The sequence below is a fragment of the Silene latifolia genome, chromosome 9 (assembly GCF_048544455.1).
Source record: "Silene latifolia isolate original U9 population chromosome 9, ASM4854445v1, whole genome shotgun sequence".
Taxonomy (NCBI): Eukaryota; Viridiplantae; Streptophyta; class Magnoliopsida; order Caryophyllales; family Caryophyllaceae; genus Silene; species Silene latifolia.
In genome coordinates this window covers 61,515,213-61,524,761 of record NC_133534.1, presented here as the reverse complement: position 1 = coordinate 61,524,761, position 9,549 = coordinate 61,515,213, and the positions used below count along the sequence as shown (strand labels likewise).

At 38.8% G+C, this 9,549-nt stretch overlaps 1 long non-coding RNA gene and 1 other non-coding gene across 4 annotated transcripts; one reads left to right on the top strand and one right to left on the bottom strand.

Annotated features, from left to right (window-relative positions):
• Positions 1 to 585: 585 nt before the first annotated feature.
• On the top strand, positions 586 to 3,787 carry LOC141599841 (uncharacterized). 3 transcript variants are annotated; one of them, XR_012523977.1, is made up of 3 exons: positions 597 to 733; positions 834 to 1,039; positions 3,469 to 3,787. It is a non-coding gene; the product is annotated as an uncharacterized LOC141599841 (long non-coding RNA). The 3 variants fall into 3 exon arrangements; XR_012523976.1 differs by having other exon boundaries at positions 586 to 1,039; XR_012523978.1 differs by having other exon boundaries at positions 586 to 2,627.
• Positions 3,788 to 7,945: 4,158 nt separating this feature from the next.
• LOC141602921 (small nucleolar RNA R71) lies at positions 7,946 to 8,052 on the bottom strand. The gene has a single exon (XR_012524825.1). It is a non-coding gene; the product is annotated as a small nucleolar RNA R71 (small nucleolar RNA).
• Between the last annotated feature and the right edge of the window lie 1,497 nt (positions 8,053 to 9,549).

The window sequence follows — 9,549 nt, the reverse complement described above, 5'->3', positions numbered from 1 at the left end:
GCCTTCTGGTCTAGGTCGTGTCGCCTAATTGTCGAGACATCTTCAATGACATTAGTAGAGTCAAAACCTCACGGGTATTAAACCCGTCGTTCCCCTACATTACGGGTCAAAGGTCAAGCCTGTATACTCGTCTTGTCCAACGATGTCACTCCATCGCGACAAACCTCTAAGTCATGTCAGAAGTTATCTGTCTAGGCATCACTATGCCAAAGTTGACGCTCGAGTCTAAGTTCAAAGTCATGCACCAATAGTTCAAACACAAGAGGTCACTCACGATCTTTGATGAACTCATAATCTAGTCACACCGTCGCGTCTCCACAACAAAACTCACTACAAGAAAAATGATTTTGGGCGACAAAAGGGTTTGGTATAGGCAACAAATTATTTTCTCGTCGCACATTAATGGTAATATGGGCGACAAACTCATTTTCGTCGCACAATTGCATGCTTTGTGCAACAAACACAAATTTTGTAGCCCAAACATTTTATTGGGCGTCAAATAATTGCTTTTGTTGCCCATTACTGTATGTATGGGCCACAAATCACAGCCCATTGTTGCCCTTACAAATAAATTAGGCGCAAAAATAAGGCGCAATATTTTTCCCCCAAATGTTGAAAATTCTGGAATAAACATAAAAGAGTAACAAAACCCTAAACTCTTAATCACTCTTGTCTCCACAATCAACCTCCGTTTAATCCCTTCTCTACTTCTCCCATTTCTGCTCTTGATTTTGTATGTCTTCTTTCTATTACTCATTGTCATCTCTTTTCCTCTTTCGATTTTCAACTACTCAGTATTTGTTACTTCTATCATTTAAATTCGGGTTTCACAGGTGATGCTAAACACCGATACTACTACTCGATCTCCGGAACCGGTAGATAACCCTCACTTTCAACCACAAAAATACAAGTCGATGAGTCACCCACTCACCCCTCAACCACAAAAATTAAAGAGAAGTCAGTGTCTCCGATCATAGATCACCGGCCATCAATCACGCAACCAATCACAGATCGTCGGCCACAAAAGCATCTACTGCAGGTCTCTTCTTTTATCGTTTTATTAATTGATGTAGCCCAAATCTTCGGCTCTAATTTAGGGTTTTTTGGGTCAAATTTGTGCCTTTCTTTTATTAAGTAAAGTTTATTTGTTTTCACAACTTGATTCCATCAAGAATTTACTAGTTGATGGAAGTTGAGTTCTATATGAGTTCTTATGGGTAATTGTTATACTTTTCAATACAACTAAAAACCATTGTCTTCGGTCTTACGATGAAGACGACACCCTTTTCGGCCTCTTCGGAGTTGCTGCTGATCTAATCTTGTTATATAAGTATTCAAAATTCATTTTTTTTATTTAGTGTTAGTATAAATGTTTAATCTTTTGTTTTTTGTTATGAAAATTCATTATTATCACAATTTGCTAAACTTTGCATCTAGGTGGTGGTTCTTTTTATTGACTGGAATTGCCACTATTTTTGGAGTAGTTGTGATTATAAGATTTTCGTAAAGATTTTGTGCAGATTGAATAGGGAAATTGCTGATTTGGATTCATGTTTGTGATATAGGGCTTGTGGTTACTATTCAAGTATTGATTAATTTGTTATTTAACTTCAGTGCGTGGCGTTTTAAGGTCTAATTGATGGTTAAACTTACAACAAAAGGTTAGAAATTAGAGCATTTTGTTCTCTGTTAGACCGAGGTTGACAGGAAATTGGGGAAAATTTGGGCTCCCATTCCTCTGCAAGACCTCTGACTTTGAGTTTGAGACGGTCTTACATGTGAGACTAACAAATTAAACGTATAACTAATGAGGTATTTGTCTCACATGAGAGACTGTCTTATAAGAGACCGACATTATTGCATATGAAGCCGTCAAAAAGCTAAACGTTGTGGTCTTTTAGTTCTAGTTTAACTAATGTGTTTTGGAAATGCCATCCTTTTTATTCATCACAAAATCTCATTGAAGACGGCATGTATCCGTCACTTTAGAGTGACGGATACCATTTTCTCTCACAAATGACCCAAATAGAGGAGAGAGGGAAGCACATGGGGGTACCCCACCTTGTCCCCCCTATCCGTTTTGTGAGTGACATTACCCGTCACTTGCTCCGACCCGTCTTCAGCAAGACTAATTGTTTATTCATTGCTCTCATAAGAACATTAACATGTATTCTCCTTCCGTCTCACTCATTTGTTTACCTATAATTTAAATACTCTTACCAAAGAATATAAAAAGGTAAACAAATGAATGAGATGAATGGAGTTTAATTTATATAGTGTGCTTGATTCCCTATATTTTCCTTTGATTTATCTGTTATTGCAAGTCACTTCCTTGGTAAAAGGCAAGCTATTTATTGACGATCGTATTCTATTTCTCGACTTTTCACTACAGTTTGGAAAAAATTTCAATGTTCAGTTTTTGACATTTTCACCATGTCTTAATATGATGCTATAAAATTAGGTTCTGCCATATAGTATAAAGGTGATATTTTTGAGCTATTTAGAGTGTGCTTGATTCACTTATGTTCTTGTGCTGCACATCCTCTTGCATTCAGGTAAAATTGTGCAAGATGGCGATGAATGTTTAGATAATGATAATGTGGTAACACAAAATAACGTACGGCCAGGTAATGCAAATGATGTGAAACATGACAAAGATTGGTCATATATAACTATTAGATAGATCACAAATTTTCTGCTTGAAGAGGTTGATATTGTCTTAATTTTCTCACATGTGTGTTTATTTCAAATCACACAAAATAATTATGAATGATTAAGGTTTGCTTAATTTTCAAGTAATGCAAATCTATCATTTTTATGATATGCTATCTTTCTTTTAATTTAAGCTCTTTTTGCTTTTCTTCTATGTGTTCAGATCTACTTTTGTTGGAAAATTGTTATGCTCAGTTGCTGTTCTTTGTTCTTGGTTAAGTGTTGCTAGGGAGTTGTATTCGATATGATTCACTTTCACATGAAGCGTGTTTACTAGATTATACTCCCTCCTATTCTACATAACCTTCCTTATTTCCTTTTTCATCTATTCACAATATCTTCCCTCTTTCCTTATTTAGTAAAGTTTTATACTTATTTTAATCAACTCACCCCACAACAATACCCTACAATACACCTACTTTATCTTATTTTAATCACCTTACCCCACAACAATACTTATTTTAATCACTTCATCCCCACAATACCTTCCCTCTTTCCAATTATCTCACCCCACCACAATACTTTAACTTATTTAATTCCAACACCCTTAATTTTCGTGCCACCCATGAATAGGGAGGATTATCGGGAATAGGAGGGAGTAATTAGACCGTTATCTATCCACTGCATTCGAGTTGCATTCTGACTCTATAATTAGGCATTGTCCCAGTGCTCCATGTATAGTACCCGTACCCGTTCTTATAATTATGTCAATCAAACTTTTCTTTATTATGTAATATCTTATGTCTTAATATACAGGAGGTAGCGCTAAATGTGGTTCCACAAACGCTTCATAGATTTTTGGGCAAATGGAATGTTGGAAGTTGTATTGACACTTGAAGCTCCTTTTATGGTTTATCACCGAAGCACGAAATTCTTTTTGCCGAAGCCTTAGATGTAAATGCTTTAGCTCCTTAAGGTTTTATTTTTGGGACTTATTAAACTTCTTTGAGGTGGATGAACTATGTATTTAAGAAGCGTATTGTATGTATTAACTTTACTCTTTGAGGTGGATGAACTATGTATTAAAAAGCAAATTGTTTATTTGCCGAAATGAATTAGCTAGAGTTTCATAGGATATTGTTATAACTAGACAAATGCATGAATGGGGGCAAGTGATATTATTGCAACAAAATCATCATTTTGTTGCACAAAACAAGTATTGTGCAATGAAATGTTTTGTTGCACAAAGTAGTTGAGGAAGGGCAACAAAACTTGTTGTCATTGCACATATAGGAAGGGGCAACAAAACAGGTCGTTGCACATGCTACATATTTGGGCGCCAAGCTCGTCCTTTGTTGCACATACTGTTAATGGGGCAACAATATCAATTTGTTGCACAAAGTAAACCATGGGCGACGAACAACAATGTCGTTGCACAAGCTACAATGGGCGTCGAACCCACGACGACTTGGTTTTCGTCGCATAAATGATTGGGCGACGAAATACGCGCTTTGTGCGACAAGATTTTTTGTTGCCCAAAGCTGTTTTTCTTGTAGTGACTGCCTTTTGTACATATGTGTCGTACTTGCCTTTGTTTGTGCAATTCCTTGCCAAGACAAGTTATAACGCCTATCGTTATGTCAATTAGGAATGCCTTGGGTGCCATCAATCGCTAACCAGGAACTTAAGAAACCGATCAATCTGTATCCGCCATGACTTCTGCCGAAATCAGCATGGTCCTTCGACTCTTAGCTACCGTGGAAAACTTGAGCACTCGTCTCTCCCAAGTTGAAGACAAAATGATAACCGAGAATTTCCCTCCTTCTGATATCGAGCAAAGGGTTAAGCTCCTTGAAAGCCGACTACTTACCAACGACAAAACCAACCCTAGTTGGAAGGCTGCCAAAACCACTGAAGCCAATTCCTTAGGTGCTCCACCACCCAAAACAAGACGACCTCATGGGTCCTTCCCTGATTTGGGTATACCTTGTGCCACAACCTTGGAAAGGCTAATCTCCAAAGGAAATCTCAAATCGATTGGTCCAACTCCAGACCCTCTACCAAACAAGCGAGTACGTAGATGGGACGGAAAACTATTTTGTCAATATCACCATGGTCGCGAACATGACACTGAAATGTGTATTCCCCTAAAAGGTGTCAACAATGATATGATCGGAAAGGGAAAATTACCACTACCTCCCTCAACAAACGACCAAAAAAACCCATCCCGAAAACCCTATTGAACACAGTCAGAAATCTTTCCTAGACTGCTCTCACCTCATCTCTCCTGACGATGAGAAAATTCATGCAATTGATGAGGATGGCATACAAAGCGCTATAATGATGCTCTCCGTCGCCATCAACAACATATTCTCAAAGCTGCAAGTGGCTATCAATGATTTGAACACTCGTGTATCAAATTTGGAGAAAAGGTTGGGTAATACGGAAAATGAACCTAACCGCCAAAGAGAAGACCAACCCTCCATTCACCAACCAACAGCTGTTGAAAATGAGGAGTCATCTAATGGTTCGCACACCCGTGAACTCACCAACAAAGAACATGAAATTGCGTCACCAAATCGCCGTTCAAAATACCAAGCAACTTCCCGAAAACTTTCCATAGACAATGACCAAATCCTGTTTCCGCCCAGGATTGACAAAAACAAAAACAAAACTCACAAAAACATCCCAAAAAACGCCAATGTTGGAACCATGGGAAAACATCAAAGGATATTCACAGATCTGGGAATATCATACGACACCGCTCTGGAGATACTTGCTTCAGAAGGAATGCTGCAACCCATTGGTCCGACTCCGGACAAATGATGTGACCATAATTGGCGCATATTTAGCCCCCGAATTAGCCTTGTTTCCATGCTTTTTAGTGCTTATTTGGGTCATTTCTTATCTTTAGTTCTTTGTTTTGCATATTCTTTGAGATTTTGATCCCTTGGTAGGAAAGGAGTAAGAATCTTGCATTTTCATGGCAAAACGAGACTAAATTGATCGAATTCAATGACCAAGCATCAAGGAGAGACAAGATTAGAAGGCCTTTGTACATATCATAGTAGAAGAGCAATGTTGAGGAAAGATCCTTGAGTCTCCAAGGAAATCCCCAAGGAATTTATGAAGAAAAGGGAAGAAAAGAAGAAGTTACTATCTTTGATCGACAATCCGAGCGGATTGTCAACAATCCGCCCGTCCGGCCTCTGCACAATCCGAGCGTCCCACTCCAGAATCCGCTCGGATTCCCCCTCAACAATCCGTCCGGATTCCTCAGAATCCGCTCGGATTCCACCGCCCAAATCTGGCCGTCCCGACCTTATTCCGCCCGGATTTCTTCATAGCACGGATTGTCTTCTTCAAGCTACGAAAAGAGAAGCCCTTCTCTCAGAAAATACCGGGTCCTCCTTGCTCAACTTAAAAAGTGTAATTACTAGTTTAGCCCTTAGTTAACCCTAATGCATCCTCCCTAATTTTCACTATAAATACCCCATTAGGCTAATTAGAGGAGCATGTTCTTCTTATCAATAATTAGTGTAGTTAATATCAATCAAATCTCTCTTCAATATTGTAATCAAGTATTAATCAAGTTTTAATCCAAGTTTTAGTTCTTTAATCTCTCTTTTGTTCATCCTTTATTTTGGGTAATTGAAGATTATTTGGGTTATTATTGGGAGATTGACAACCTCTCAATCTAGCATTCAAGTACTTCTATTATTCTTGCTTTATTATTGGAATCATTAGTAGGTATAATCTCTTAATCCCTTTTTAATTATTGTTAATTACTTTCATTTATTCATCATGTTTCATATTGTTAGTATGATTGACAACCTTGCTAGCATGATCAACATGATAATGAGTGAGTAGTCTCTTAGCTAGGGTTAATGGGTGACTAGGGGAAACCAACATGGGGAATGATTCATGCTTAAATTAATATGCTTTCATGTTTTATTTGCTTGCTTGTTTTGATCTCAACTCATGCACATGTTATATTTGATGAAATGCTAAGCCTATGAATCCTTGCATTTACTATCATCTCCTATCTTTTCAATGAGACTTGTAAGACATAACCCAACTCGAGTCTCATTAGACCATGCATGTTGTTGAGTAGGGAAGATTAAGTCGACTTGTAGGTGTTGTACAATCTAATCGATTCGGCTCCGGGACCCAAACTTTCCTAGGATTGTAAGATATAACCCAACTTAATCCATCACAACAATAATTGCTTGCTTATAATTTGAGAACATGTTTGTATGATCATATCCCATGATTCCCTTATGATCCCATGACACCCTAGTGCCTTTAATCAATTGTTTACACCCCCTTTTTATTCATCTTGCTTGTTTATTTTCATTGTTATTCTAGTTTAGTAACCTTCTACATCAACCCAATTTGTGACACCCCTTAGACACCACTAGTTACAATAGAAATCTCATTTCAACTCCCGTCCCTTGGGATCCGACCTTTACTTGCCTCTTTACTAATTGTAGAGTTGCTTGTTAAGCTATAAATTGTGTTTTGATTCGACCGTGACCAACGACCACATCTTAATTTGTGAACACTTAGCAGGATCGCATCAAAAATGGCGCCGTTGCCGGGGACGGTGTTTGTTTGACTTAGATTTCTTTTTATTGTTATTAGTTGTGTCTTTCTTCACCTTGAGGAAGTAAAAATCCTCAAGGTTTGTTCTAATTGTTTTTGAGTTGTTTGATATTTTGCATGTCTAGAAGGTTACAAAGTGATTTGTTACCTTTTGACCGTGAAATCGAAAGAACCTTGACGAACAATAGGAGACTTGTTAGGAGGAATTTAAGAGGTGTTGGTGAAGTTGTTCAACCCACTAGTGAGTTTGTCAATCCTTTTGCAATAGAAGGAGAAGAAAACCCATTACACAATACCCCACAAAATCCACCTACAATGCCAAAATTCTCGTCACACTCCACTACCCACCGAGGAGAATCTACCAAATGGTACTCCTACACCGCAACATCTCACCGGAAATTTTATTGCCAAGTCCGCCTTCATCCAACTAGTTGAGAGGAGCCAATTTGGGGGGATGCCTAGTGAGGATCCTCATTCTCATATGGAAACCTTTTGCGATTATTGTGATGCTATCTCTCAAACGGGCGTGACTCAAGACCAAATTAGATGGGTCTTATTTCCTTTTTCCTTAATCGGCACCGCAAAGCAATGGTTGAAGGGCCTTGATAAGGCCACCCTTGGAATAGATTCTTGGAAGAAGTTGGCTCTAGCTTTCTACAAAAAATTCTACCCACCGGAAAAGACCAACATGCTAAGAGCTCAAATTACGGGTTTTAAGCAAAGGGATGAAGAGTCTTTGTATGAAGCTTGGGAGCGGTTCAAGGGAATTTGTCGCTCATGTCCTCACCATGGACTTAGCGAATGGTTTTTGGTACAACAATTTTGGAATGGTTTATATGAAGATTCTAGGAACATTCTCAATATGGGATCGAATGGGATGTTCACCGAGGTTGATGACAACCAAACTTGGAGCAAAATTGAAGAGATGGCAATCCACAATTCACAATATAGTAGGCCTCGCAAGGCTACTAGAGGAAGAAAGTATGAAGTGGACTCCGTTACTCAATTGGGTGCTCAACTTAGTGCTCACATTGACACAATCAACTTGAAGTTTGAACAAGCTATGGCTAGACTTGAGGAAAACTCAAAATCATCGAAGCATCATGTCAATGCCATGACGACATCCTCATCAATCCCAAGTGGGATATGTGAGAATTGTGGAACTTTGGGTCATGACCCTAGTGAGTGTAGGGGAACAACCGAACAAGTGAATGCTTTCCAAGCATATAAAAGGGGTACCCCTTATTCAAATTTTTACAATGAAAATACCAAGTTCCATCCAAATCTCTCATACAAAAGCCAAAATGTTCAAAACCCTCAAACAACATACACTCCACCACCCATGAGAAACCAAAATCAAAGACCCTTTTACAATCAAAACCAAGGTTACCAAAATCAAAATCCATACAATCACCAAAATGACCAAGGTTTTGATGTCCAAAAAGCGGTCCTCCAAATGCAAAAGAATCAACAAGAATTTTTCACCCAAATGCAAAAAGATAGCCAAGCAAAAGAAACCACCATCAACAACATTCTAGCTCACACCAAGATGTTGGAAACACAATTGACTCAACTAGGATCTTCAAGCTCACAAAGACAAAAGGGGCAATTACCACCTCAAAGTAATCCCCCTAGACATGAAACGGTTAGTGCCATTCACTTGAGAAGTGGTACAAGGTATGAAGCACCAAAGAAGCAAGTTGAGGATGAAGTTGTGGAAGCTAGTGAAAAGGAAGAAATTGTGCAAAACTCCAAAGATGGAGAATCATCAAAAGAAGAAAGTTCAAAGAAAAATGAAGACAAGGCCAAAGAGAAGGAGCCCATTGTGATTAGACTTCCTTTTCCAAGTAGTCAAGCCAAGCCCAAATTTGATGATCAACTTGGAAAATTCATGGAAATTGTGAAGAATTTAGAAGTCTCAATTCCTTTCACGGAATTAATCAATCACGTTCCGGCCTATGCGAAGTACATGAAAGATATCCTCACAAAGAAGAAGTCAATCCGGAAACTTGAGACTATCGCCTTCACTAAGGTGAGTAGTGCAATACTTCAAGGGAGTTCACCTCCAAAGCTAAAGGATCCGGGAAGCTTCTCAATACCGTGTACCATTGGCGACACGACGATCAACAAAGCCTTATGTGATCTAGGGGCTAGTGTGAGTGTCATGCCATACTCGGTAAGTAAAAGGTTGGGGATGGGAGAGCTTAAATGCACCAACATCACACTCCAAATGGCCGATAGATCGACGAAGACACCGTTAGGGATATGGGAAGATGTCCCCGTGCGAATTGG